We start from the raw sequence: 27,770 nt of genomic DNA, 5'->3' as shown, positions 1-27,770 counted from the left end.
TTTTTTCTTCTGCTCTGAACCCTTTAATACATTGTCTTTGAATTGTATGACATCAGCCCAAGTGTTGTCAAAGCAAGGATGGACGGGTAAAATGCCTGCCTTCCTGGCGTCTTGCAACACGAGAACGGCGGTGAAGCAGTTCGCTTTGCGTGGGCAGAGCACAAGTGGGAAAGCCTCTCTCTTACGCACGAGTCAGAGCACAAAACGGGCTCGTCCGGGATTTGAACCCGGGACCTCTCGCACCCAAAGCGAGAATCATACCCCTAGACCAACGAGCCATTCGCAGAGGGGGTGCTGGCTGTTTGCCAGAACTCGTTGTAAAAAAAAGGAGAGAGGGACAGATGTGAACGGTTTTCCAAAGGATGAAAGTCGCCTTCGTTTATTCACATTTGCGACCCATTTCGCACTCTTCAGCGTAATGATATTTCCCCCAAAAGTGGTTTAAATCTCAAAAGGAAGAAGACATCTTAATGTCGTAATGTACAGTACTTGCAATCGTTTCACTGTGGAATTCTGTTTCTTCTCGTGAAAAATCTCCGTGCTCCGCCGACTTCTCTCTAGGACAGCCAGCCGTAACTTTAAGCGAGGGGCCTGAACCAAGTGCTGGAAGAGCGGGTGTCGTGACTTTTTTTGCATTTCAGCTCAAGTGATGTCAAAGCAAAGAAGAACGGATGTAATGCGTGCGTTCTAGAAAGTCTACGAGAGCAATACCGCCAGCTGGTGCTTTTTGGACGAGCTCGACAACAGGACAGGACGAAGCATTTTTCAGCAGTTTTTTCCGCATTTTTCGGGGCAGCCACCTGCCAGCCTGAGATCCTAGCGTTTCAAACACCGAGCTGTCCCCTGGACTTGGCTCACAGCACACGAAGATGAGAAAAAGAGCGAGGCTGTTTCACGCCGGGCGTGGTGGCGCACGCCTGTAATCCAAGCTGCCGGGAGGCTGAGACCGAGGGACCGCTTGCGCTCGGGAGTTCTGCACAGCAGTGGGCTGTGTTGATCGGGGGTCCGCAGCGTCTTCGGCACCAATATGGTGATCCCGGGGGAGCTTGGGCTCACCAGGTTGTCTAAAGAGGGGTGTACCAACCCAGGTCGGAAACGGAGCAGGTGAAAGCCCCCGTGCTGATGCGTGCTGGGACAGCTCCTGTGAGCAGCAGCTGTCGTGCAGCCCGGGCAACAGAGTGGGACGCGGTCTTTTGCCACAACTTTGGAAGGAGGGAATCTTCATCTGTGTCCGGGGTGTTACAGTCAAGTTTGTTGCTTTTGTTTAGTCTCTTTGATTTTCTTTTGTTTGCGTGGGTCGTTAGTTTTTCCTTTGTAGTTTTTTTCTTCTGCTCTGAACCCTTTAATACATTGTCTTTGAATTGTATGACATCAGCCCAAGTGTTGTCAAAGCAAGGATGGACGGGTAAAATGCCTGCCTTCCTGGCGTCTTGCAACACGAGAACGGCGGTGAAGCAGTTCGCTTTGCGTGGGCAGAGCACAAGTGGGAAAGCCTCTCTCTTACGCACGAGTCAGAGCACAAAACGGGCTCGTCCGGGATTTGAACCCGGGACCTCTCGCACCCTAAGCGAGAATCATACCCCTAGACCAACGAGCCATGCGCAGAGGGGGTGCTGGCTGTTTGCCAGAACTCGTTGTAAAAAAAAGGAGAGAGGGACAGATGTGAACGGTTTTCCAAAGGATGAAAGTCGCCTTCGTTTATTCACATTTGCGACCCATTTCGCACTCTTCAGCGTAATGATATTTCCCCCAAAAGTGGTTTAAATCTCAAAAGGAAGAAGACATCTTAATGTCGTAATGTACAGTACTTGCAATCGTTTCACTGTGGAATTCTGTTTCTTCTCGTGAAAAATCTCCGTGCTCCGCCGACTTCTCTCTAGGACAGCCAGCCGTAACTTTAAGCGAGGGGCCTGAACCAAGTGCTGGAAGAGCGGGTGTCGTGACTTTTTTTGCATTTCAGCTCAAGTGATGTCAAAGCAAAGAAGAACGGATGTAATGCGTGCGTTCTAGAAAGTCTACGAGAGCAATACCGCCAGCTGGTGCTTTTTGGACGAGCTCGACAACAGGACAGGACGAAGCATTTTTCAGCAGTTTTTTCCGCATTTTTCGGGGCAGCCACCTGCCAGCCTGAGATCCTAGCGTTTCAAACACCGAGCTGTCCCCTGGACTTGGCTCACAGCACACGAAGATGAGAAAAAGAGCGAGGCTGTTTCTCGCCGGGCGTGGTGGCGCACGCCTGTAATCCAAGCTGCCGGGAGGCTGAGACCGAGGGACCGCTTGCGCTCGGGAGTTCTGCACAGCAGTGGGCTGTGTTGATCGGGGGTCCGCAGCGTCTTCGGCACCAATATGGTGATCCCGGGGGAGCTTGGGCTCACCAGGTTGTCTAAAGAGGGGTGTACCAACCCAGGTCGGAAACGGAGCAGGTGAAAGCCCCCGTGCTGATGCGTGCTGGGACAGCTCCTGTGAGCAGAAGCTGTCGTGCAGCCCGGGCAACAGAGTGGGACGCGGTCTTTTGCCACAACTTTGGAAGGAGGGAATCTTCATCTGTGTCCGGGGTGTTACAGTCAAGTTTGTTGCTTTTGTTTAGTCTCTTTGATTTTCTTTTGTTTGCGTGGGTCGTTAGTTTTTCCTTTGTAGTTTTTTTCTTCTGCTCTGAACCCTTTAATACATTGTCTTTGAATTGTATGACATCAGCCCAAGTGTTGTCAAAGCAAGGATGGACGGGTAAAATGCCTGCCTTCCTGGCGTCTTGCAACACGAGAACGGCGGTGAAGCAGTTCGCTTTGCGTGGGCAGAGCACAAGTGGGAAAGCCTCTCTCTTACGCACGAGTCAGAGCACAAAACGGGCTCGTCCGGGATTTGAACCCGGGACCTCTCGCACCCTAAGCGAGAATCATACCCCTAGACCAACGAGCCATTCGCAGAGGGGGTGCTGGCTGTTTGCCAGAACTCGTTGTAAAAAAAAGGAGAGAGGGACAGATGTGAACGGTTTTCCAAAGGATGAAAGTCGCCTTCGTTTATTCACATTTGCGACCCATTTCGCACTCTTCAGCGTAATGATATTTCCCCCAAAAGTGGTTTAAATCTCAAAAGGAAGAAGACATCTTAATGTCGTAATGTACAGTACTTGCAATCGTTTCACTGTGGAATTCTGTTTCTTCTCGTGAAAAATCTCCGTGCTCCGCCGACTTCTCTCTAGGACAGCCAGCCGTAACTTTAAGCGAGGGGCCTGAACCAAGTGCTGGAAGAGCGGGTGTCGTGACTTTTTTTGCATTTCAGCTCAAGTGATGTCAAAGCAAAGAAGAACGGATGTAATGCGTGCGTTCTAGAAAGTCTACGAGAGCAATACCGCCAGCTGGTGCTTTTTGGACGAGCTCGACAACAGGACAGGACGAAGCATTTTTCAGCAGTTTTTTCCGCATTTTTCGGGGCAGCCACCTGCCAGCCTGAGATCCTAGCGTTTCAAACACCGAGCTGTCCCCTGGACTTGGCTCACAGCACACGAAGATGAGAAAAAGAGCGAGGCTATTTCACGCCGGGCGTGGTGGCGCACGCCTGTAATCCAAGCTGCCGGGAGGCTGAGACCGAGGGACCGCTTGCGCTCGGGAGTTCTGCACAGCAGTGGGCTGTGTTGATCGGGGGTCCGCAGCGTCTTCGGCACCAATATGGTGATCCCGGGGGAGCTTGGGCTCACCAGGTTGTCTAAAGAGGGGTGTACCAACCCAGGTCGGAAACGGAGCAGGTGAAAGCCCCCGTGCTGATGCGTGCTGGGACAGCTCCTGTGAGCAGCAGCTGTCGTGCAGCCCTGGCAACAGAGTGGGACGCGGTCTTTTGCCACAACTTTGGAAGGAGGGAATCTTCATCTGTGTCCGGGGTGTTACAGTCAAGTTTGTTGCTTTTGTTTAGTCTCTTTGATTTTCTTTTGTTTGCGTGGGTCGTTAGTTTTTCCTTTGTAGTTTTTTTCTTCTGCTCTGAACCCTTTAATACATTGTCTTTGAATTGTATGACATCAGCCCAAGTGTTGTCAAAGCAAGGATGGACGGGTAAAATGCCTGCCTTCCTGGCGTCTTGCAACACGAGAACGGCGGTGAAGCAGTTCGCTTTGCGTGGGCAGAGCACAAGTGGGAAAGCCTCTCTCTTACGCACGAGTCAGAGCACAAAACGGGCTCGTCCGGGATTTGAACCCGGGACCTCTCGCACCCTAAGCGAGAATCATACCCCTAGACCAACGAGCCATTCGCAGAGGGGGTGCTGGCTGTTTGCCAGAACTCGTTGTAAAAAAAAGGAGAGAGGGACAGATGTGAACGGTTTTCCAAAGGATGAAAGTCGCCTTCGTTTATTCACATTTGCGACCCATTTCGCACTCTTCAGCGTAATGATATTTCCCCCAAAAGTGGTTTAAATCTCAAAAGGAAGAAGACATCTTAATGTCGTAATGTACAGTACTTGCAATCGTTTCACTGTGGAATTCTGTTTCTTCTCGTGAAAAATCTCCGTGCTCCGCCGACTTCTCTCTAGGACAGCCAGCCGTAACTTTAAGCGAGGGGCCTGAACCAAGTGCTGGAAGAGCGGGTGTCGTGACTTTTTTTGCATTTCAGCTCAAGTGATGTCAAAGCAAAGAAGAACGGATGTAATGCGTGCGTTCTAGAAAGTCTACGAGAGCAATACCGCCAGCTGGTGCTTTTTGGACGAGCTCGACAACAGGACAGGACGAAGCATTTTTCAGCAGTTTTTTCCGCATTTTTCGGGGCAGCCACCTGCCAGCCTGAGATCCTAGCGTTTCAAACACCGAGCTGTCCCCTGGACTTGGCTCACAGCACACGAAGATGAGAAAAAGAGCGAGGCTGTTTCACGCCGGGCGTGGTGGCGCACGCCTGTAATCCAAGCTGCCGGGAGGCTGAGACCGAGGGACCGCTTGCGCTCGGGAGTTCTGCACAGCAGTGGGCTGTGTTGATCGGGGGTCCGCAGCGTCTTCGGCACCAATATGGTGATCCCGGGGGAGCTTGGGCTCACCAGGTTGTCTAAAGAGGGGTGTACCAACCCAGGTCGGAAACGGAGCAGGTGAAAGCCCCCGTGCTGATGCGTGCTGGGACAGCTCCTGTGAGCAGCAGCTGTCGTGCAGCCCGGGCAACAGAGTGGGACGCGGTCTTTTGCCACAACTTTGGAAGGAGGGAATCTTCATCTGTGTCCGGGGTGTTACAGTCAAGTTTGTTGCTTTTGTTTAGTCTCTTTGATTTTCTTTTGTTTGCGTGGGTCGTTAGTTTTTCCTTTGTAGTTTTTTTCTTCTGCTCTGAACCCTTTAATACATTGTCTTTGAATTGTATGACATCAGCCCAAGTGTTGTCAAAGCAAGGATGGACGGGTAAAATGCCTGCCTTCCTGGCGTCTTGCAACACGAGAACGGCGGTGAAGCAGTTCGCTTTGCGTGGGCAGAGCACAAGTGGGAAAGCCTCTCTCTTACGCACGAGTCAGAGCACAAAACGGGCTCGTCCGGGATTTGAACCCGGGACCTCTCGCACCCTAAGCGAGAATCATACCCCTAGACCAACGAGCCATTCGCAGAGGGGGTGCTGGCTGTTTGCCAGAACTCGTTGTAAAAAAAAGGAGAGAGGGACAGATGTGAACGGTTTTCCAAAGGATGAAAGTCGCCTTCGTTTATTCACATTTGCGACCCATTTCGCACTCTTCAGCGTAATGATATTTCCCCCAAAAGTGGTTTAAATCTCAAAAGGAAGAAGACATCTTAATGTCGTAATGTACAGTACTTGCAATCGTTTCACTGTGGAATTCTGTTTCTTCTCGTGAAAAATCTCCGTGCTCCGCCGACTTCTCTCTAGGACAGCCAGCCGTAACTTTAAGCGAGGGGCCTGAACCAAGTGCTGGAAGAGCGGGTGTCGTGACTTTTTTTGCATTTCAGCTCAAGTGATGTCAAAGCAAAGAAGAACGGATGTAATGCGTGCGTTCTAGAAAGTCTACGAGAGCAATACCGCCAGCTGGTGCTTTTTGGACGAGCTCGACAACAGGACAGGACGAAGCATTTTTCAGCAGTTTTTTCCGCATTTTTCGGGGCAGCCACCTGCCAGCCTGAGATCCTAGCGTTTCAAACACCGAGCTGTCCCCTGGACTTGGCTCACAGCACACGAAGATGAGAAAAAGAGCGAGGCTATTTCACGCCGGGCGTGGTGGCGCACGCCTGTAATCCAAGCTGCCGGGAGGCTGAGACCGAGGGACCGCTTGCGCTCGGGAGTTCTGCACAGCAGTGGGCTGTGTTGATCGGGGGTCCGCAGCGTCTTCGGCACCAATATGGTGATCCCGGGGGAGCTTGGGCTCACCAGGTTGTCTAAAGAGGGGTGTACCAACCCAGGTCGGAAACGGAGCAGGTGAAAGCCCCCGTGCTGATGCGTGCTGGGACAGCTCCTGTGAGCAGCAGCTGTCGTGCAGCCCTGGCAACAGAGTGGGACGCGGTCTTTTGCCACAACTTTGGAAGGAGGGAATCTTCATCTGTGTCCGGGGTGTTACAGTCAAGTTTGTTGCTTTTGTTTAGTCTCTTTGATTTTCTTTTGTTTGCGTGGGTCGTTAGTTTTTCCTTTGTAGTTTTTTTCTTCTGCTCTGAACCCTTTAATACATTGTCTTTGAATTGTATGACATCAGCCCAAGTGTTGTCAAAGCAAGGATGGACGGGTAAAATGCCTGCCTTCCTGGCGTCTTGCAACACGAGAACGGCGGTGAAGCAGTTCGCTTTGCGTGGGCAGAGCACAAGTGGGAAAGCCTCTCTCTTACGCACGAGTCAGAGCACAAAACGGGCTCGTCCGGGATTTGAACCCGGGACCTCTCGCACCCTAAGCGAGAATCATACCCCTAGACCAACGAGCCATTCGCAGAGGGGGTGCTGGCTGTTTGCCAGAACTCGTTGTAAAAAAAAGGAGAGAGGGACAGATGTGAACGGTTTTCCAAAGGATGAAAGTCGCCTTCGTTTATTCACATTTGCGACCCATTTCGCACTCTTCAGCGTAATGATATTTCCCCCAAAAGTGGTTTAAATCTCAAAAGGAAGAAGACATCTTAATGTCGTAATGTACAGTACTTGCAATCGTTTCACTGTGGAATTCTGTTTCTTCTCGTGAAAAATCTCCGTGCTCCGCCGACTTCTCTCTAGGACAGCCAGCCGTAACTTTAAGCGAGGGGCCTGAACCAAGTGCTGGAAGAGCGGGTGTCGTGACTTTTTTTGCATTTCAGCTCAAGTGATGTCAAAGCAAAGAAGAACGGATGTAATGCGTGCGTTCTAGAAAGTCTACGAGAGCAATACCGCCAGCTGGTGCTTTTTGGACGAGCTCGACAACAGGACAGGACGAAGCATTTTTCAGCAGTTTTTTCCGCATTTTTCGGGGCAGCCACCTGCCAGCCTGAGATCCTAGCGTTTCAAACACCGAGCTGTCCCCTGGACTTGGCTCACAGCACACGAAGATGAGAAAAAGAGCGAGGCTGTTTCACGCCGGGCGTGGTGGCGCACGCCTGTAATCCAAGCTGCCGGGAGGCTGAGACCGAGGGACCGCTTGCGCTCGGGAGTTCTGCACAGCAGTGGGCTGTGTTGATCGGGGGTCCGCAGCGTCTTCGGCACCAATATGGTGATCCCGGGGGAGCTTGGGCTCACCAGGTTGTCTAAAGAGGGGTGTACCAACCCAGGTCGGAAACGGAGCAGGTGAAAGCCCCCGTGCTGATGCGTGCTGGGACAGCTCCTGTGAGCAGCAGCTGTCGTGCAGCCCGGGCAACAGAGTGGGACGCGGTCTTTTGCCACAACTTTGGAAGGAGGGAATCTTCATCTGTGTCCGGGGTGTTACAGTCAAGTTTGTTGCTTTTGTTTAGTCTCTTTGATTTTCTTTTGTTTGCGTGGGTCGTTAGTTTTTCCTTTGTAGTTTTATTCTTCTGCTCTGAACCCTTTAATACATTGTCTTTGAATTGTATGACATCAGCCCAAGTGTTGTCAAAGCAAGGATGGACGGGTAAAATGCCTGCCTTCCTGGCGTCTTGCAACACGAGAACGGCGGTGAAGCAGTTCGCTTTGCGTGGGCAGAGCACAAGTGGGAAAGCCTCTCTCTTACGCACGAGTCAGAGCACAAAACGGGCTCGTCCGGGATTTGAACCCGGGACCTCTCGCACCCTAAGCGAGAATCATACCCCTAGACCAACGAGCCATTCGCAGAGGGGGTGCTGGCTGTTTGCCAGAACTCGTTGTAAAAAAAAGGAGAGAGGGACAGATGTGAACGGTTTTCCAAAGGATGAAAGTCGCCTTCGTTTATTCACATTTGCGACCCATTTCGCACTCTTCAGCGTAATGATATTTCCCCCAAAAGTGGTTTAAATCTCAAAAGGAAGAAGACATCTTAATGTCGTAATGTACAGTACTTGCAATCGTTTCACTGTGGAATTCTGTTTCTTCTCGTGAAAAATCTCCGTGCTCCGCCGACTTCTCTCTAGGACAGCCAGCCGTAACTTTAAGCGAGGGGCCTGAACCAAGTGCTGGAAGAGCGGGTGTCGTGACTTTTTTTGCATTTCAGCTCAAGTGATGTCAAAGCAAAGAAGAACGGATGTAATGCGTGCGTTCTAGAAAGTCTACGAGAGCAATACCGCCAGCTGGTGCTTTTTGGACGAGCTCGACAACAGGACAGGACGAAGCATTTTTCAGCAGTTTTTTCCGCATTTTTCGGGGCAGCCACCTGCCAGCCTGAGATCCTAGCGTTTCAAACACCGAGCTGTCCCCTGGACTTGGCTCACAGCACACGAAGATGAGAAAAAGAGCGAGGCTATTTCACGCCGGGCGTGGTGGCGCACGCCTGTAATCCAAGCTGCCGGGAGGCTGAGACCGAGGGACCGCTTGCGCTCGGGAGTTCTGCACAGCAGTGGGCTGTGTTGATCGGGGGTCCGCAGCGTCTTCGGCACCAATATGGTGATCCCGGGGGAGCTTGGGCTCACCAGGTTGTCTAAAGAGGGGTGTACCAACCCAGGTCGGAAACGGAGCAGGTGAAAGCCCCCGTGCTGATGCGTGCTGGGACAGCTCCTGTGAGCAGCAGCTGTCGTGCAGCCCTGGCAACAGAGTGGGACGCGGTCTTTTGCCACAACTTTGGAAGGAGGGAATCTTCATCTGTGTCCGGGGTGTTACAGTCAAGTTTGTTGCTTTTGTTTAGTCTCTTTGATTTTCTTTTGTTTGCGTGGGTCGTTAGTTTTTCCTTTGTAGTTTTTTTCTTCTGCTCTGAACCCTTTAATACATTGTCTTTGAATTGTATGACATCAGCCCAAGTGTTGTCAAAGCAAGGATGGACGGGTAAAATGCCTGCCTTCCTGGCGTCTTGCAACACGAGAACGGCGGTGAAGCAGTTCGCTTTGCGTGGGCAGAGCACAAGTGGGAAAGCCTCTCTCTTACGCACGAGTCAGAGCACAAAACGGGCTCGTCCGGGATTTGAACCCGGGACCTCTCGCACCCTAAGCGAGAATCATACCCCTAGACCAACGAGCCATTCGCAGAGGGGGTGCTGGCTGTTTGCCAGAACTCGTTGTAAAAAAAAGGAGAGAGGGACAGATGTGAACGGTTTTCCAAAGGATGAAAGTCGCCTTCGTTTATTCACATTTGCGACCCATTTCGCACTCTTCAGCGTAATGATATTTCCCCCAAAAGTGGTTTAAATCTCAAAAGGAAGAAGACATCTTAATGTCGTAATGTACAGTACTTGCAATCGTTTCACTGTGGAATTCTGTTTCTTCTCGTGAAAAATCTCCGTGCTCCGCCGACTTCTCTCTAGGACAGCCAGCCGTAACTTTAAGCGAGGGGCCTGAACCAAGTGCTGGAAGAGCGGGTGTCGTGACTTTTTTTGCATTTCAGCTCAAGTGATGTCAAAGCAAAGAAGAACGGATGTAATGCGTGCGTTCTAGAAAGTCTACGAGAGCAATACCGCCAGCTGGTGCTTTTTGGACGAGCTCGACAACAGGACAGGACGAAGCATTTTTCAGCAGTTTTTTCCGCATTTTTCGGGGCAGCCACCTGCCAGCCTGAGATCCTAGCGTTTCAAACACCGAGCTGTCCCCTGGACTTGGCTCACAGCACACGAAGATGAGAAAAAGAGCGAGGCTGTTTCACGCCGGGCGTGGTGGCGCACGCCTGTAATCCAAGCTGCCGGGAGGCTGAGACCGAGGGACCGCTTGCGCTCGGGAGTTCTGCACAGCAGTGGGCTGTGTTGATCGGGGGTCCGCAGCGTCTTCGGCACCAATATGGTGATCCCGGGGGAGCTTGGGCTCACCAGGTTGTCTAAAGAGGGGTGTACCAACCCAGGTCGGAAACGGAGCAGGTGAAAGCCCCCGTGCTGATGCGTGCTGGGACAGCTCCTGTGAGCAGCAGCTGTCGTGCAGCCCGGGCAACAGAGTGGGACGCGGTCTTTTGCCACAACTTTGGAAGGAGGGAATCTTCATCTGTGTCCGGGGTGTTACAGTCAAGTTTGTTGCTTTTGTTTAGTCTCTTTGATTTTCTTTTGTTTGCGTGGGTCGTTAGTTTTTCCTTTGTAGTTTTATTCTTCTGCTCTGAACCCTTTAATACATTGTCTTTGAATTGTATGACATCAGCCCAAGTGTTGTCAAAGCAAGGATGGACGGGTAAAATGCCTGCCTTCCTGGCGTCTTGCAACACGAGAACGGCGGTGAAGCAGTTCGCTTTGCGTGGGCAGAGCACAAGTGGGAAAGCCTCTCTCTTACGCACGAGTCAGAGCACAAAACGGGCTCGTCCGGGATTTGAACCCGGGACCTCTCGCACCCTAAGCGAGAATCATACCCCTAGACCAACGAGCCATGCGCAGAGGGGGTGCTGGCTGTTTGCCAGAACTCGTTGTAAAAAAAAGGAGAGAGGGACAGATGTGAACGGTTTTCCAAAGGATGAAAGTCGCCTTCGTTTATTCACATTTGCGACCCATTTCGCACTCTTCAGCGTAATGATATTTCCCCCAAAAGTGGTTTAAATCTCAAAAGGAAGAAGACATCTTAATGTCGTAATGTACAGTACTTGCAATCGTTTCACTGTGGAATTCTGTTTCTTCTCGTGAAAAATCTCCGTGCTCCGCCGACTTCTCTCTAGGACAGCCAGCCGTAACTTTAAGCGAGGGGCCTGAACCAAGTGCTGGAAGAGCGGGTGTCGTGACTTTTTTTGCATTTCAGCTCAAGTGATGTCAAAGCAAAGAAGAACGGATGTAATGCGTGCGTTCTAGAAAGTCTACGAGAGCAATACCGCCAGCTGGTGCTTTTTGGACGAGCTCGACAACAGGACAGGACGAAGCATTTTTCAGCAGTTTTTTCCGCATTTTTCGGGGCAGCCACCTGCCAGCCTGAGATCCTAGCGTTTCAAACACCGAGCTGTCCCCTGGACTTGGCTCACAGCACACGAAGATGAGAAAAAGAGCGAGGCTGTTTCACGCCGGGCGTGGTGGCGCACGCCTGTAATCCAAGCTGCCGGGAGGCTGAGACCGAGGGACCGCTTGCGCTCGGGAGTTCTGCACAGCAGTGGGCTGTGTTGATCGGGGGTCCGCAGCGTCTTCGGCACCAATATGGTGATCCCGGGGGAGCTTGGGCTCACCAGGTTGTCTAAAGAGGGGTGTACCAACCCAGGTCGGAAACGGAGCAGGTGAAAGCCCCCGTGCTGATGCGTGCTGGGACAGCTCCTGTGAGCAGCAGCTGTCGTGCAGCCCGGGCAACAGAGTGGGACGCGGTCTTTTGCCACAACTTTGGAAGGAGGGAATCTTCATCTGTGTCCGGGGTGTTACAGTCAAGTTTGTTGCTTTTGTTTAGTCTCTTTGATTTTCTTTTGTTTGCGTGGGTCGTTAGTTTTTCCTTTGTAGTTTTTTTCTTCTGCTCTGAACCCTTTAATACATTGTCTTTGAATTGTATGACATCAGCCCAAGTGTTGTCAAAGCAAGGATGGACGGGTAAAATGCCTGCCTTCCTGGCGTCTTGCAACACGAGAACGGCGGTGAAGCAGTTCGCTTTGCGTGGGCAGAGCACAAGTGGGAAAGCCTCTCTCTTACGCACGAGTCAGAGCACAAAACGGGCTCGTCCGGGATTTGAACCCGGGACCTCTCGCACCCGAAGCGAGAATCATACCCCTAGACCAACGAGCCATTCGCAGAGGGGGTGCTGGCTGTTTGCCAGAACTCGTTGTAAAAAAAAGGAGAGGGACAGATGTGAACGGTTTTCCAAAGGATGAAAGTCGCCTTCGTTTATTCACATTTGCGACCCATTTCGCACTCTTCAGCGTAATGATATTTCCCCCAAAAGTGGTTTAAATCTCAAAAGGAAGAAGACATCTTAATGTCGTAATGTACAGTACTTGCAATCGTTTCACTGTGGAATTCTGTTTCTTCTCGTGAAAAATCTCCGTGCTCCGCCGACTTCTCTCTAGGACAGCCCGCCGTAACTTTAAGCGAGGGGCCTGAACCAAGTGCTGGAAGAGGGGGTGTCGTGACTTTTTTTGCATTTCAGCTCAAGTGATGTCAAAGCAAAGAAGAACGGATGTAATGCGTGCGTTCTAGAAAGTCTACGAGAGCAATACCGCCAGCTGGTGCTTTTTGGACGAGCTCGACAACAGGACAGGACGAAGCATTTTTCAGCAGTTTTTTCCGCATTTTTCGGGGCAGCCACCTGCCAGCCTGAGATCCTAGCGTTTCAAACACCGAGCTGTCCCCTGGACTTGGCTCACAGCACACGAAGATGAGAAAAAGAGCGAGGCTGTTTCTTGCCGGGCGTGGTGGCGCACGCCTGTAATCCAAGCTGCCGGGAGGCTGAGACCGAGGGACCGCTTGCGCTCGGGAGTTCTGCACAGCAGTGGGCTGTGTTGATCGGGGGTCCGCAGCGTCTTCGGCACCAATATGGTGATCCCGGGGGAGCTTGGGCTCACCAGGTTGTCTAAAGAGGGGTGTACCAACCCAGGTCGGAAACGGAGCAGGTGAAAGCCCCCGTGCTGATGCGTGCTGGGACAGCTCCTGTGAGCAGCAGCTGTCGTGCAGCCCGGGCAACAGAGTGGGACGCGGTCTTTTGCCACAACTTTGGAAGGAGGGAATGTTCATCTGTGTCCGGGGTGTTACAGTCAAGTTTGTTGCTTTTGTTTAGTCTCTTTGATTTTCTTTTGTTTGCGTGGGTCGTTAGTTTTTCCTTTGTAGTTTTTTTCTTCTGCTCTGAACCCTTTAATACATTGTCTTTGAATTGTATGACATCAGCCCAAGTGTTGTCAAAGCAAGGATGGACGGGTAAAATGCCTGCCTTCCTGGCGTCTTGCAACACGAGAACGGCGGTGAAGCAGTTCGCTTTGCGTGGGCAGAGCACAAGTGGGAAAGCCTCTCTCTTACGCACGAGTCAGAGCACAAAACGGGCTCGTCCGGGATTTGAACCCGGGACCTCTCGCACCCGAAGCGAGAATCATACCCCTAGACCAACGAGCCATTCGCAGAGGTGGTGCTGGCTGTTTGCCAGAACTCGTTGTAAAAAAAAGGAGAGAGGGACAGATGTGAACGGTTTTCCAAAGGATGAAAGTCGCCTTCGTTTATTCACATTTGCGACCCATTTCGCACTCTTCAGCGTAATGATATTTCCCCCAAAAGTGGTTTAAATCTCAAAAGGAAGAAGACATCTTAATGTCGTAATGTACAGTACTTGCAATCGTTTCACTGTGGAATTCTGTTTCTTCTCGTGAAAAATCTCCGTGCTCCGCCGACTTCTCTCTAGGACAGCCCGGCGTAACTTTAAGCGAGGGGCCTGAACCAAGTGCTGGAAGAGCGGGTGTCGTGACTTTTTTTGCATTTCAGCTCAAGTGATGTCAAAGCAAAGAAGAACGGATGTAATGCGTGCGTTCTAGAAAGTCTACGAGAGCAATACCGCCAGCTGGTGCTTTTTGGACGAGCTCGACAACAGGACAGGACGAAGCATTTTTCAGCAGTTTTTTCCGCATTTTTCGGGGCAGCCACCTGCCAGCCTGAGATCCTAGCGTTTCAAACACCGAGCTGTCCCCTGGACTTGGCTCACAGCACACGAAGATGAGAAAAAGAGCGAGGCTGTTTCTCGCCGGGCGTGGTGGCGCACGCCTGTAATCCGAGCTACCGGGAGGCTGAGACCGAGGGACCGCTTGCGCTCGGGAGTTCTGCACAGCAGTGGGCTGTGTTGATCGGGGGTCCGCAGCGTCTTCGGCACCAATATGGTGATCCCGGGGGAGCTTGGGCTCACCAGGTTGTCTAAAGAGGGGTGTACCAACCCAGGTCGGAAACGGAGCAGGTGAAAGCCCCCGTGCTGATGCGTGCTGGGACAGCTCCTGTGAGCAGCAGCTGTCGTGCAGCCCGGGCAACAGAGTGGGACGCGGTCTTTTGCCACAACTTTGGAAGGAGGGAATCTTCATCTGTGTCCGGGGTGTTACAGTCAAGTTTGTTGCTTTTGTTTAGTTTCTTTGATTTTCTTTTGTTTGCGTGGGTCGTTAGTTTTTCCTTTGTAGTTTTTTTCTTCTGCTCTGAACCCTTTAATACATTGTCTTTGAATTGTATGACATCAGCCCAAGTGTTGTCAAAGCAAGGATGGACGGGTAAAATGCCTGCCTTCCTGGCGTCTTGCAACACGAGAACGGCGGTGAAGCAGTTCGCTTTGCGTGGGCAGAGCACAAGTGGGAAAGCCTCTCTCTTACGCACGAGTCAGAGCACAAAACGGGCTCGTCCGGGATTTGAACCCGGGACCTCTCGCACCCTAAGCGAGAATCATACCCCTAGACCAACGAGCCATTCGCAGAGGGGGTGCTGGCTGTTTGCCAGAACTCGTTGTAAAAAAAAGGAGAGAGGGACAGATGTGAACGGTTTTCCAAAGGATGAAAGTCGCCTTCGTTTATTCACATTTGCGACCCATTTCGCACTCTTCAGCGTAATGATATTTCCCCCAAAAGTGGTTTAAATCTCAAAAGGAAGAAGACATCTTAATGTCGTAATGTACAGTACTTGCAATCGTTTCACTGTGGAATTCTGTTTCTTCTCGTGAAAAATCTCCGTGCTCCGCCGACTTCTCTCTAGGACAGCCAGCCGTAACTTTAAGCGAGGGGCCTGAACCAAGTGCTGGAAGAGCGGGTGTCGTGACTTTTTTTGCATTTCAGCTCAAGTGATGTCAAAGCAAAGAAGAACGGATGTAATGCGTGCGTTCTAGAAAGTCTACGAGAGCAATACCGCCAGCTGGTGCTTTTTGGACGAGCTCGACAACAGGACAGGACGAAGCATTTTTCAGCAGTTTTTTCCGCATTTTTCGGGGCAGCCACCTGCCAGCCTGAGATCCTAGCGTTTCAAACACCGAGCTGTCCCCTGGACTTGGCTCACAGCACACGAAGATGAGAAAAAGAGCGAGGCTGTTTCTCGCCGGGCGTGGTGGCGCACCCCTGTAATCCAAGCTGCCGGGAGGCTGAGACCGAGGGACCGCTTGCGCTCGGGAGTTCTGCACAGCAGTGGGCTGTGTTGATCGGGGGTCCGCAGCGTCTTCGGCACCAATATGGTGATCCCGGGGGAGCTTGGGCTCACCAGGTTGTCTAAAGAGGGGTGTACCAACCCAGGTCGGAAACGGAGCAGGTGAAAGCCCCCGTGCTGATGCGTGCTGGGACAGCTCCTGTGAGCAGCAGCTGTCGTGCAGCCCGGGCAACAGAGTGGGACGCGGTCTTTTGCCACAACTTTGGAAGGAGGGAATCTTCATCTGTGTCCGGGGTGTTACAGTCAAGTTTGTTGCTTTTGTTTAGTCTCTTTGATTTTCTTTTGTTTGCGTGGGTCGTTAGTTTTTCCTTTGTAGTTTTTTTCTTCTGCTCTGAACCCTTTAATACATTGTCTTTGAATTGTATGACATCAGCCCAAGTGTTGTCAAAGCAAGGATGGACGGGTAAAATGCCTGCCTTCCTGGCGTCTTGCAACACGAGAACGGCGGTGAAGCAGTTCGCTTTGCGTGGGCAGAGCACAAGTGGGAAAGCCTCTCTCTTACGCACGAGTCAGAGCACAAAATGGGCTCGTCCGGGATTTGAACCCGGGACCTCTCGCACCCGAAGCGAGAATCATACCCCTAGACCAACGAGCCATTCGCAGAGGTGGTGCTGGCTGTTTGCCAGAACTCGTTGTAAAAAAAAGGAGAGAGGGACAGATGTGAACGGTTTTCCAAAGGATGAAAGTCGCCTTCGTTTATTCACATTTGCGACCCATTTCGCACTCTTCAGCGTAATGATATTTCCCCCAAAAGTGGTTTAAATCTCAAAAGGAAGAAGACATCTTAATGTCGTAATGTACAGTACTTGCAATCGTTTCACTGTGGAATTCTGTTTCTTCTCGTGAAAAATCTCCGTGCTCCGCCGACTTCTCTCTAGGACAGCCAGCCGTAACTTTAAGCGAGGGGCCTGAACCAAGTGCTGGAAGAGCGGGTGTCGTGACTTTTTTTGCATTTCAGCTCAAGTGATGTCAAAGCAAAGAAGAACGGATGTAATGCGTGCGTTCTAGAAAGTCTACGAGAGCAATACCGCCAGCTGGTGCTTTTTGGACGAGCTCGACAACAGGACAGGACGAAGCATTTTTCAGCAGTTTTTTCCGCATTTTTCGGGGCAGCCACCTGCCAGCCTGAGATCCTAGCGTTTCAAACACCGAGCTGTCCCCTGGACTTGGCTCACAGCACACGAAGATGAGAAAAAGAGCGAGGCTGTTTCTCGCCGGGCGTGGTGGCGCACGCCTGTAATCCAAGCTGCCGGGAGGCTGAGACCGAGGGACCGCTTGCGCTCGGGAGTTCTGCACAGCAGTGGGCTGTGTTGATCGGGGGTCCGCAGCGTCTTCGGCACCAATATGGTGATCCCGGGGGAGCTTGGGCTCACCAGGTTGTCTAAAGAGGGGTGTACCAACCCAGGTCGGAAACGGAGCAGGTGAAAGCCCCCGTGCTGATGCGTGCTGGGACAGCTCCTGTGAGCAGAAGCTGTCGTGCAGCCCGGGCAACAGAGTGGGACGCGGTCTTTTGCCACAACTTTGGAAGGAGGGAATCTTCATCTGTGTCCGGGGTGTTACAGTCAAGTTTGTTGCTTTTGTTTAGTCTCTTTGATTTTCTTTTGTTTGCGTGGGTCGTTAGTTTTTCCTTTGTAGTTTTTTTTCTTCTGCTCTGAACCCTTTAATACATTGTCTTTGAATTGTATGACATCAGCCCAAGTGTTGTCAAAGCAAGGATGGACGGGTAAAATGCCTGCCTTCCTGGCGTCTTGCAACACGAGAACGGCGGTGAAGCAGTTCGCTTTGCGTGGGCAGAGCACAAGTGGGAAAGCCTCTCTCTTACGCACGAGTCAGAGCACAAAACGGGCTCGTCCGGGATTTGAACCCGGGACCTCTCGCACCCTAAGCGAGAATCATACCCCTAGACCAACGAGCCATTCGCAGAGGGGGTGCTGGCTGTTTGCCAGAACTCGTTGTAAAAAAAAGGAGAGAGGGACAGATGTGAACGGTTTTCCAAAGGATGAAAGTCGCCTTCGTTTATTCACATTTGCGACCCATTTCGCACTCTTCAGCGTAATGATATTTCCCCCAAAAGTGGTTTAAATCTCAAAAGGAAGAAGACATCTTAATGTCGTAATGTACAGTACTTGCAATCGTTTCACTGTGGAATTCTGTTTCTTCTCGTGAAAAATCTCCGTGCTCCGCCGACTTCTCTCTAGGACAGCCAGCCGTAACTTTAAGCGAGGGGCCTGAACCAAGTGCTGGAAGAGCGGGTGTCGTGACTTTTTTTGCATTTCAGCTCAAGTGATGTCAAAGCAAAGAAGAACGGATGTAATGCGTGCGTTCTAGAAAGTCTACGAGAGCAATACCGCCAGCTGGTGCTTTTTGGACGAGCTCGACAACAGGACAGGACGAAGCATTTTTCAGCAGTTTTTTCCGCATTTTTCGGGGCAGCCACCTGCCAGCCTGAGATCCTAGCGTTTCAAACACCGAGCTGTCCCCTGGACTTGGCTCACAGCACACGAAGATGAGAAAAAGAGCGAGGCTGTTTCTCGCCGGGCGTGGTGGCGCACGCCTGTAATCCAAGCTGCCGGGAGGCTGAGACCGAGGGACCGCTTGTGCTCGGGAGTTCTGCACAGCAGTGGGCTGTGTTGATCGGGGGTCCGCAGCGTCTTCGGCACCAATATGGTGATCCCGGGGGAGCTTGGGCTCACCAGGTTGTCTAAAGAGGGGTGTACCAACCCAGGTCGGAAACGGAGCAGGTGAAAGCCCCCGTGCTGATGCGTGCTGGGACAGCTCCTGTGAGCAGAAGCTGTCGTGCAGCCCGGGCAACAGAGTGGGACGCGGTCTTTTGCCACAACTTTGGAAGGAGGGAATCTTCATCTGTGTCCGGGGTGTTACAGTCAAGTTTGTTGCTTTTGTTTAGTCTCTTTGATTTTCTTTTGTTTGCGTGGGTCGTTAGTTTTTCCTTTGTAGTTTTTTTCTTCTGCTCTGAACCCTTTAATACATTGTCTTTGAATTGTATGACATCAGCCCAAGTGTTGTCAAAGCAAGGATGGACGGGTAAAATGCCTGCCTTCCTGGCGTCTTGCAACACGAGAACGGCGGTGAAGCAGTTCGCTTTGCGTGGGCAGAGCACAAGTGGGAAAGCCTCTCTCTTACGCACGAGTCAGAGCACAAAACGGGCTCGTCCGGGATTTGAACCCGGGACCTCTCGCACCCTAAGCGAGAATCATACCCCTAGACCAACGAGCCATTCGCAGAGGGGGTGCTGGCTGTTTGCCAGAACTCGTTGTAAAAAAAAGGAGAGAGGGACAGATGTGAACGGTTTTCCAAAGGATGAAAGTCGCCTTCGTTTATTCACATTTGCGACCCATTTCGCACTCTTCAGCGTAATGATATTTCCCCCAAAAGTGGTTTAAATCTCAAAAGGAAGAAGACATCTTAATGTCGTAATGTACAGTACTTGCAATCGTTTCACTGTGGAATTCTGTTTCTTCTCGTGAAAAATCTCCGTGCTCCGCCGACTTCTCTCTAGGACAGCCAGCCGTAACTTTAAGCGAGGGGCCTGAACCAAGTGCTGGAAGAGCGGGTGTCGTGACTTTTTTTGCATTTCAGCTCAAGTGATGTCAAAGCAAAGAAGAACGGATGTAATGCGTGCGTTCTAGAAAGTCTACGAGAGCAATACCGCCAGCTGGTGCTTTTTGGACGAGCTCGACAACAGGACAGGACGAAGCATTTTTCAGCAGTTTTTTCCGCATTTTTCGGGGCAGCCACCTGCCAGCCTGAGATCCTAGCGTTTCAAACACCGAGCTGTCCCCTGGACTTGGCTCACAGCACACGAAGATGAGAAAAAGAGCGAGGCTGTTTCTCGCCGGGCGTGGTGGCGCACGCCTGTAATCCAAGCTGCCGGGAGGCTGAGACTTACCTGGCAGGGGAGATACCTTGATCAGCCTGTAGGTGGAGTAGTTGGATTGTTTTTCTTTTGTTGGAAGCAGTGTTCGATTTGCGGTTTTTGAAATGGCAACCTTTGGATCCCGTAAGAATGCTGTACGTTTTGAGCTCTTGGATGACCTCTTCATGGATCGTATGCAGTTCAGCAGAAAAGTGTTACAGAAGGAACTTGGCTTTGAACCTCGGCACTTGGATTTCATCTTCGCTCTCCCAGGTCAGAAAGCATTTGAGGTTGTATTTGCTACCTATCCTCTGTTTGAACAATGCGTGGATGTGTTTGAGGCAAAAAGAGGCAAAGTTCCTGCACTTGAGAAGATCAACTTGCAGCCTCTGACACAGAGAGAGAGGAAAACGGTGCATGTTGTTATGTTCTCGGAACTGGCAAAGACGGAGGACATTCACACCTGGCTTAACCAGTACTGCACCGTCCACCATGGAACTGAGGTTAGAGATGTTGATGGTATAAAAACAGGAGCAAGGAAATTCGAGGTTCGCTTGCTACCGGACAGCGTAAATGGAGGCTTAAGGCACCTGCCCTCTACAATCCGGCTGGGCGCCTGCAATGGCTATGTGTTTTATGTGGGACAACCAAAGGTGTGTCGGCGCTGTGGTGCTGTGGGACACCTGGCATCGTCCTGCACTGTGAAATGCTGCAAGACCTGTGGCAAACAGGGACATTTAGCCTCTGACTGTTCAATGCTGCCAAAGTGCAATTTATGTGGCTCGGAAGGACACGTTTTTAAGAACTGCCCTCACGCCTACGCCAATAAACTCAAAATGAGAAAGGATGAGGCAGTGCTTGTTTCAGCCAAACCGGCCCGAAAATCCAAAGCAAACAACAAGTCAAACAAAGAACCCTTGTTGGACAAAGACTCTCAGCCTCCAGCCAGGATCAGTCCTGCTGTGGCTCCGGGGCTGGTGGAAGAGAAATCCACTACGCCCCCACAACCGCAGACTGCACCAGACAAGCACGAGGGTTTGAAAACCCCCGAGAACAGCGAGGACCCCTCCCCCACTCCTGCTCCTCAGAACGAGGGCCAGTGTGGGGCCCCCCGGTGGAGCGGGTCCAGCGAGGATACCCAGGATTCAGCGGAGCTGCTTTTCTCAGACTCTGCAAGTGCTACAGATGCCCTCCTCTCCTCCATCCAGTCCATCACGGAGGATCTGCAGCAGCTGGTGGGTGAGGGGGAAGAGGAGACTGGTGCATCGGCTGCACCCCTTTCCCCTCAGTGCTCCCAGGAGCTGGACTTGAGGAAAAGAAAAAATGACTCTGTTTTCTCCCCGAGCGAGGAGGAAGGAGAGCATGGCGATGGGGACAGCTGGAACCTCTCCACCCCTCCCTCTACCCCCTTCCTTGAAATGGACTCTGTGAACGCTTTTACTGCTGCCACCCTGATGAAGGCTCATTCAGAGGATGGCTGGCAGGAAATTGGTAAGAAGAAAAAGAAAAAGAAAAAGGTAACAGGTGAGACCGAAGAGAAATGTGTTTTGTAAAGACTGGTTCCACTTTCTTATGTAATATGGCTCTTAACATAATTTCTCTTAACACAAGAGGTATCAATGACAGAGTTAAATGCCAGTCTGTCTTTGATTACCTCCAGCAGAGAGAGGGAGATGTGTTGATGTTGCAGGAGTGTGCTTTAGCCTATCAAGAGAGGTATAAAAGTTTTGAAGATAGGTGGGATAAAGGGCCTTCTGTTTGGTCAGGGGACAATAACAACAGAGCCTCTGGCGTGGCCATTCTTTTCAAAGGATGGGCATTCAAATTGAAAAGTATTCAGAGGGTCATAGATGGCAGGTTGCTGTGTGTGGATGTGGAATGGGGGACCGTTAACCTGCGGCTAATCAATGTGTATTGCCCTACTGACGTAGGAGGAAGGGTGGAGCTACTCAAGGCACTCTCCCCCCTATTGTTATGCAGCACAGACGTGATAGTGGGAGGGGATTTTAATTGTATCTTAGAGCACACAGACAGGCAGTCTAGCTCGCCGATAAAATTGGATTCCAGCTCACTGGCCCTGCAAAACTTAGTTCAAGACTTTAAACTCTCAGACACATATAGATGTGTATATCCCACAACAGCAGGATATACATGGTCAGGGAGGAATAGCAGCTCCAGAATTGACTATTGCTTTGTCTCAGAGAGAGTGCAAGTTGTTGGGGTCACTCTTCAGCCTGTCTTCTTCTCAGATCATCAGGCTTTAGGGTGTAGAGTGGAACTCCAGGGCGGGACTGTCTTTGGCCCAGGCCTCTGGAAACTCAACACAAAGCTGCTAGAGAACGAGGGGGTAGTATCCCGCTACAAGGAGAAACTATCACAGTGGCTGTCCTTGCAGTGTCTGTACGGGTCAGTAGGAGAGTGGTGGGAGGAGGTGAAGGTGAGGACAAAGGCCTTTTTCATGGCTGAGGGAAGGAAGGCTGCTGCCAGACGGAGAGGAGTGCTAGCCAGGAAACAGAGGCAGCTGCAGCGTCTCTACACGATGCTGCACAGTGGCTTCGATGTGCTCGAGGATATCGCCCTTTTAAAAAAGGACATCCGGAGCATAGCCGAAGAAAGTAGTCGAGGAGTGCTGTTAAGAAGCAGAGTGCAGTTCTTGGAAGAAAATGAGAAGTGTACTCGCTTCTTTTTCAGGAAAGTGGTAGGCTCCAAGACTGTCATGGAAAGTGTAGTTGATGAGGAGGGACGAGAGAGAACAGAGCCGAGTGCTATCCTCTCCTGCACCGAGGCCTTCTACTCAAGACTGTACAGCTCTACAGAGGTAAAGGATGAAGATATTCATTTTTTTACCTCAAAGCTAGAAAACATTTTGAGTGAAGAAGATAGGGAAGTACTTGAGAGGGATTTGACAGTAGAAGAGCTGAGACAGGCTATGGAGAGCTTACAGAAGGGGAAAACTCCGGGTGCTGACGGGCTCCCTAAAGAATTTTATTGCACCTTTTGGGATCTGCTTCAGGATCCGCTACTGCTCCTATTCGAGGAAAGCTACAAGACAGAATTGCTGCCTGACTCCTTAAGAGAAGGCACTATCTCTCTCTTGTTTAAGAAAGGAGCAAAAAATGACATAAAGAACTGGAGACCCCTCAGCCTGTTAGGCGTGGACACTAAGATCCTGTCCAAAGCCCTTTTCCTGCGCCTACAAAATGTAGTGGCCTCACTGGTAGGGAAAGAACAGACTTGTGGGATAGCAGGACGCCTGATGAGCGACAACCTGGCCTTGTTGAGGGATGTCTGTCTGTACTCTGAGGATCGCTCCCTCCCTCTGTGCATTTTAGGTGTAGACCTAGAAAAGGCCTTTGACCGCCTAAACCGGCAGTACTTAACATCGGTACTTGAGCACATGAAGTTTGGCCCCATCATGAGAAAGTGGATTAACCTGCTGTACACAGGTAGCAACAGCAGAGTCATGGTTAATGGCAATAGATCACGCACCTTTGAAGTCTGTTCAGGGGTGAGGCAGGGCTGCCCATTATCCCCCTTGTTATTCGTTTTGGCTATGGAGCCCTTAGCCTGCGCCTTGCGCCAGGATCAGGCCATTAATGGGATACCAGTGCCTGGAAGTGGGGGAGGAGAGGTAAAGACATCTCTATACATGGATGACGTCACCCTGCTCCTCTCTGACAATGCCTCAATTAGCAGAGCTCTGCAGTGCTGTGATCGGTTCTCTTTGGCTTCCTCCGCAAAAATTAACACATCTAAGAGTGAGATTTTTTATCAGAACTGGAGGGAGCCAAAAGAAGGACATGATCTCAGGCTGCAAGAGAAGAGAATTAAGGTCCTGGGGGTGTATTTTGGAGAAGAGATGGGAACAGTAAATTGGCAGAACAAATTGCCAATCTTAAACAAAAAACTGATGCAATGGAAGGACCGAGACCTCACCATGACAGGGAAGGTGCTGGTCATCAAAGCCGAGCTCTTGCCTGTCTTGAATTTTCTGGCTTCTACCTTCCCAATCCCACACCGTGTTGCGGCGGTGCTGAGGAGATTGATGTTTCAATTTCTATGGGGTGGGAAGCAGGAAAGACTCAGAAGGGAAATAATGTACAGGCCGCTACCCTCAGGGGGGAAGTCTGTCCCAGATATTGCTACGAAGCTGCTGTGCATTTTCCTGGCCTCTGTGCTGAGAGGCTTTGCAACAGCACCTGCAGCGCGTACCTGGACTTATTTTTCCAGGCTCTGGGTAGGTAGGGAGGTGTTCAGAGTGTGGGGTGTCAGACCCAAGCTGGACGTCCCACTCTCTGACACATGCCCTGCAATTTATGGGACAGTTAAAAGTTTTCTAAGATCTCACCCAATTGGCCATATTCCCCTCCGAGATGTCAGCGTCCAAAAACTGGAAGATTTAGTAGCACCCCAGAACAATAGGCAGACCCCTGTGGGCATTTTAACATCAACCCAAACAAGGAAGGTGTGGAAACACACATCCTCTAAATTTCTGTGCAACATTCACAGAGATTTAGCCTGGAGTGTCGTCCACCAGTGCTTACCGGTACGAACTTTCTTGTACCGTAGGGGCCTCACCCCCAGCCCTCGCTGCGTTAGGGTGGGCTGCGGCGAGGAGGAGACTGTGACCCATCTCCTGTGGTCCTGCTTTTTTGCTAAGGCCTTCTGGGCACAGTTTGAAGATTGGTTGCAGGCTCTCTCGCCCCAATTTACCCTGACCGCTGCTTTCATCATATACGGCATCTCTCCTGTCAAACTTCCCCCTGACGTGTTTGACAGGATCTGGGCCGTGGTGAACAGTGGGAAAGACGCCCTGTGGAGAGTGAGGAACATGGGGCTGTTCAAAGGCATCGAGGTCCCAGTCAAGGCAGCAGGTAGCCTGGCCCTGTTCATCACCCGAGAGAACTATTACCTCAGAGATCTGTGGAGAGAAGGGAGGGAGGAAGCAGAAAATCTGTGGGAAATAGAGAGCATAGGTCAACATCTCAAGAAACTGTGAAAAACATTATCATGTTTAAATAAAGAATGTGATTTGCACCAGAAAAAAAGAAAATTGTTGCTATGTAACTGTTACCGTGTCAAAATGTAATGAGATGTGATCATATATACTGTTTTAAGTATGTATATTAATGTAAAGCTTTCTGATTTGTGATTTCCTGTATTTTTTTGTGAAAAGAAAATAAAGTTCTTAAAAATCGAAATCGGGAGGCTGAGACCGAGGGACCGCTTGCGCTCGGGAGTTCTGCACAGCAGTGGGCTGTGTTGATCGGGGGTCCGCAGCGTCTTCGGCACCAATATGGTGATCCCGGGGGAGCTTGGGCTCACCAGGTTGTCTAAAGAGGGGTGTACCAACCCAGGTCGGAAACGGAGCAGGTGAAAGCCCCCGTGCTGATGCGTGCTGGGACAGCTCCTGTGAGCAGAAGCTGTCGTGCAGCCCGGGCAACAGAGTGGGACGCGGTCTTTTGCCACAACTTTGGAAGGAGGGAATCTTCATCTGTGTCCGGGGTGTTACAGTCAAGTTTGTTGCTTTTGTTTAGTCTCTTTGATTTTCTTTTGTTTGCGTGGGTCGTTAGTTTTTCCTTTGTAGTTTTTTTCTTCTGCTCTGAACCCTTTAATACATTGTCTTTGAATTGTATGACATCAGCCCAAGTGTTGTCAAAGCAAGGATGGACGGGTAAAATGCCTGCCTTCCTGGCGTCTTGCAACACGAGAACGGCGGTGAAGCAGTTCGCTTTGCGTGGGCAGAGCACAAGTGGGAAAGCCTCTCTCTTACGCACGAGTCAGAGCACAAAACGGGCTCGTCCGGGATTTGAACCCGGGACCTCTCGCACCCTAAGCGAGAATCATACCCCTAGACCAACGAGCCATTCGCAGAGGGGGTGCTGGCTGTTTGCCAGAACTCGTTGTAAAAAAAAGGAGAGAGGGACAGATGTGAACGGTTTTCCAAAGGATGAAAGTCGCCTTCGTTTATTCACATTTGCGACCCATTTCGCACTCTTCAGCGTAATGATATTTCCCCCAAAAGTGGTTTAAATCTCAAAAGGAAGAAGACATCTTAATGTCGTAATGTACAGTACTTGCAATCGTTTCACTGTGGAATTCTGTTTCTTCTCGTGAAAAATCTCCGTGCTCCGCCGACTTCTCTCTAGGACAGCCAGCCGTAACTTTAAGCGAGGGGCCTGAACCAAGTGCTGGAAGAGCGGGTGTCGTGACTTTTTTTGCATTTCAGCTCAAGTGATGTCAAAGCAAAGAAGAACGGATGTAATGCGTGCGTTCTAGAAAGTCTACGAGAGCAATACCGCCAGCTGGTGCTTTTTGGACGAGCTCGACAACAGGACAGGACGAAGCATTTTTCAGCAGTTTTTTCCGCATTTTTCGGGGCAGCCACCTGCCAGCCTGAGATCCTAGCGTTTCAAACACCGAGCTGTCCCCTGGACTTGGCTCACAGCACACGAAGATGAGAAAAAGAGCGAGGCTGTTTCACGCCGGGCGTGGTGGCGCACGCCTGTAATCCAAGCTGCCGGGAGGCTGAGACCGAGGGACCGCTTGCGCTCGGGAGTTCTGCACAGCAGTGGGCTGTGTTGATCGGGGGTCCGCAGCGTCTTCGGCACCAATATGGTGATCCCGGGGGAGCTTGGGCTCACCAGGTTGTCTAAAGAGGGGTGTACCAACCCAGGTTGGAAACGGAGCAGGTGAAAGCCCCCGTGCTGATGCGTGCTGGGACAGCTCCTGTGAGCAGCAGCTGTCGTGCAGCCCGGGCAACAGAGTGGGACGCGGTCTTTTGCCACAACTTTGGAAGGAGGGAATCTTCATCTGTGTCCGGGGTGTTACAGTCAAGTTTGTTGCTTTTGTTTAGTCTCTTTGATTTTCTTTTGTTTGCGTGGGTCGTTAGTTTTTCCTTTGTAGTTTTTTTCTTCTGCTCTGAACCCTTTAATACATTGTCTTTGAATTGTATGACATCAGCCCAAGTGTTGTCAAAGCAAGGATGGACGGGTAAAATGCCTGCCTTCCTGGCGTCTTGCAACACGAGAACGGCGGTGAAGCAGTTCGCTTTGCGTGGGCAGAGCACAAGTGGGAAAGCCTCTCTCTTACGCACGAGTCAGAGCACAAAACGGGCTCGTCCGGGATTTGAACCCGGGACCTCTCGCACCCTAAGCGAGAATCATACCCCTAGACCAACGAGCCATTCGCAGAGGGGGTGCTGGCTATTTGCCAGAACTCGTTGTAAAAAAAAGGAGAGAGGGACAGATGTGAACGGTTTTCCAAAGGATGAAAGTCGCCTTCGTTTATTCACATTTGCGACCCATTTCGCACTCTTCAGCGTAATGATGTTTCCCCCAAAAGTGGTTTAAATCTCAAAAGGAAGAAGACATCTTAATGTCGTAATGTACAGTACTTGCAATCGTTTCACTGTGGAATTCTGTTTCTTCTCGTGAAAAATCTCCGTGCTCCGCCGACTTCTCTCTAGGACAGCCCGCCGTAACTTTAAGCGAGGGGCCTGAACCAAGTGCTGGAAGAGCGGGTGTCGTGACTTTTTTTGCATTTCAGCTCAAGTGATGTCAAAGCAAAGAAGAACGGATGTAATGCGTGCGTTCTAGAAAGTCTACGAGAGCAATACCGCCAGCTGGTGCTTTTTGGACGAGCTCGACAACAGGACAGGACGAAGCATTTTTCAGCAGTTTTTTCCGCATTTTTCGGGGCAGCCACCTGCCAGCCTGAGATCCTAGCGTTTCAAACACCGAGCTGTCCCCTGGACTTGGCTCACAGCACACGAAGATGAGAAAAAGAGCGAGGCTGTTTCTCGCCGGGCGTGGTGGCGCACGCCTGTAATCCGAGCTACCGGGAGGCTGAGACCGAGGGACCGCTTGCGCTCGGGAGTTCTGCACAGCAGTGGGCTGTGTTGATCGGGGGTCCGCAGCGTCTTCGGCACCAATATGGTGATCCCGGGGGAGCTTGGGCTCACCAGGTTGTCTAAAGAGGGGTGTACCAACCCAGGTCGGAAACGGAGCAGGTGAAAGCCCCCGTGCTGATGCGTGCTGGGACAGCTCCTGTGAGCAGCAGCTGTCGTGCAGCCCGGGCAACAGAGTGGGACGCGGTCTTTTGCCACAACTTTGGAAGGAGGGAATCTTCATCTGTGTCCGGGGTGTTACAGTCAAGTTTGTTGCTTTTGTTTAGTCTCTTTGATTTTCTTTTGTTTGCGTGGGTCGTTAGTTTTTCCTTTGTAGTTTTTTTCTTCTGCTCTGAACCCTTTAATACATTGTCTTTGAATTGTATGACATCAGCCCAAGTGTTGTCAAAGCAAGGATGGACGGGTAAAATGCCTGCCTTCCTGGCGTCTTGCAACACGAGAACGGCGGTGAAGCAGTTCGCTTTGCGTGGGCAGAGCA

General features: G+C 51.0%; 17 non-coding genes across 17 annotated transcripts; all 17 read right to left on the bottom strand.

The window, feature by feature from the left end:
• Positions 1-206: 206 nt before the first annotated feature.
• Positions 207-278, bottom strand: trnap-ugg (transfer RNA proline (anticodon UGG)). The gene has a single exon. It is a non-coding gene; the product is annotated as a tRNA-Pro (tRNA).
• Positions 279-1,525: 1,247 nt separating this feature from the next.
• On the bottom strand, positions 1,526-1,597 carry trnap-agg (transfer RNA proline (anticodon AGG)). The gene has a single exon. It is a non-coding gene; the product is annotated as a tRNA-Pro (tRNA).
• A 1,247-nt stretch (positions 1,598-2,844) lies between these two features.
• Positions 2,845-2,916, bottom strand: trnap-agg (transfer RNA proline (anticodon AGG)). Its single transcript has one exon. It is a non-coding gene; the product is annotated as a tRNA-Pro (tRNA).
• A 1,247-nt stretch (positions 2,917-4,163) lies between these two features.
• On the bottom strand, positions 4,164-4,235 carry trnap-agg (transfer RNA proline (anticodon AGG)). The gene has a single exon. It is a non-coding gene; the product is annotated as a tRNA-Pro (tRNA).
• A 1,247-nt stretch (positions 4,236-5,482) lies between these two features.
• Positions 5,483-5,554, bottom strand: trnap-agg (transfer RNA proline (anticodon AGG)). The gene has a single exon. It is a non-coding gene; the product is annotated as a tRNA-Pro (tRNA).
• A 1,247-nt stretch (positions 5,555-6,801) lies between these two features.
• On the bottom strand, positions 6,802-6,873 carry trnap-agg (transfer RNA proline (anticodon AGG)). The gene has a single exon. It is a non-coding gene; the product is annotated as a tRNA-Pro (tRNA).
• A 1,247-nt stretch (positions 6,874-8,120) lies between these two features.
• On the bottom strand, positions 8,121-8,192 carry trnap-agg (transfer RNA proline (anticodon AGG)). Its single transcript has one exon. It is a non-coding gene; the product is annotated as a tRNA-Pro (tRNA).
• Positions 8,193-9,439: 1,247 nt separating this feature from the next.
• On the bottom strand, positions 9,440-9,511 carry trnap-agg (transfer RNA proline (anticodon AGG)). Its single transcript has one exon. It is a non-coding gene; the product is annotated as a tRNA-Pro (tRNA).
• A 1,247-nt stretch (positions 9,512-10,758) lies between these two features.
• Positions 10,759-10,830, bottom strand: trnap-agg (transfer RNA proline (anticodon AGG)). The gene has a single exon. It is a non-coding gene; the product is annotated as a tRNA-Pro (tRNA).
• Positions 10,831-12,077: 1,247 nt separating this feature from the next.
• Positions 12,078-12,149, bottom strand: trnap-cgg (transfer RNA proline (anticodon CGG)). Its single transcript has one exon. It is a non-coding gene; the product is annotated as a tRNA-Pro (tRNA).
• A 1,245-nt stretch (positions 12,150-13,394) lies between these two features.
• On the bottom strand, positions 13,395-13,466 carry trnap-cgg (transfer RNA proline (anticodon CGG)). The gene has a single exon. It is a non-coding gene; the product is annotated as a tRNA-Pro (tRNA).
• A 1,247-nt stretch (positions 13,467-14,713) lies between these two features.
• Positions 14,714-14,785, bottom strand: trnap-agg (transfer RNA proline (anticodon AGG)). Its single transcript has one exon. It is a non-coding gene; the product is annotated as a tRNA-Pro (tRNA).
• Positions 14,786-16,032: 1,247 nt separating this feature from the next.
• trnap-cgg (transfer RNA proline (anticodon CGG)) lies at positions 16,033-16,104 on the bottom strand. The gene has a single exon. It is a non-coding gene; the product is annotated as a tRNA-Pro (tRNA).
• Positions 16,105-17,352: 1,248 nt separating this feature from the next.
• On the bottom strand, positions 17,353-17,424 carry trnap-agg (transfer RNA proline (anticodon AGG)). The gene has a single exon. It is a non-coding gene; the product is annotated as a tRNA-Pro (tRNA).
• Positions 17,425-18,671: 1,247 nt separating this feature from the next.
• trnap-agg (transfer RNA proline (anticodon AGG)) lies at positions 18,672-18,743 on the bottom strand. The gene has a single exon. It is a non-coding gene; the product is annotated as a tRNA-Pro (tRNA).
• Positions 18,744-25,177: 6,434 nt separating this feature from the next.
• Positions 25,178-25,249, bottom strand: trnap-agg (transfer RNA proline (anticodon AGG)). The gene has a single exon. It is a non-coding gene; the product is annotated as a tRNA-Pro (tRNA).
• A 1,247-nt stretch (positions 25,250-26,496) lies between these two features.
• trnap-agg (transfer RNA proline (anticodon AGG)) lies at positions 26,497-26,568 on the bottom strand. Its single transcript has one exon. It is a non-coding gene; the product is annotated as a tRNA-Pro (tRNA).
• Between the last annotated feature and the right edge of the window lie 1,202 nt (positions 26,569-27,770).

Source organism: Lepisosteus oculatus, chromosome 4 (genome assembly GCF_040954835.1).
Source record: "Lepisosteus oculatus isolate fLepOcu1 chromosome 4, fLepOcu1.hap2, whole genome shotgun sequence".
Lineage (NCBI taxonomy): Eukaryota > Metazoa > Chordata > Actinopteri > Semionotiformes > Lepisosteidae > Lepisosteus > Lepisosteus oculatus.
This window is presented reverse-complemented; position numbering and strand designations above follow the sequence as displayed.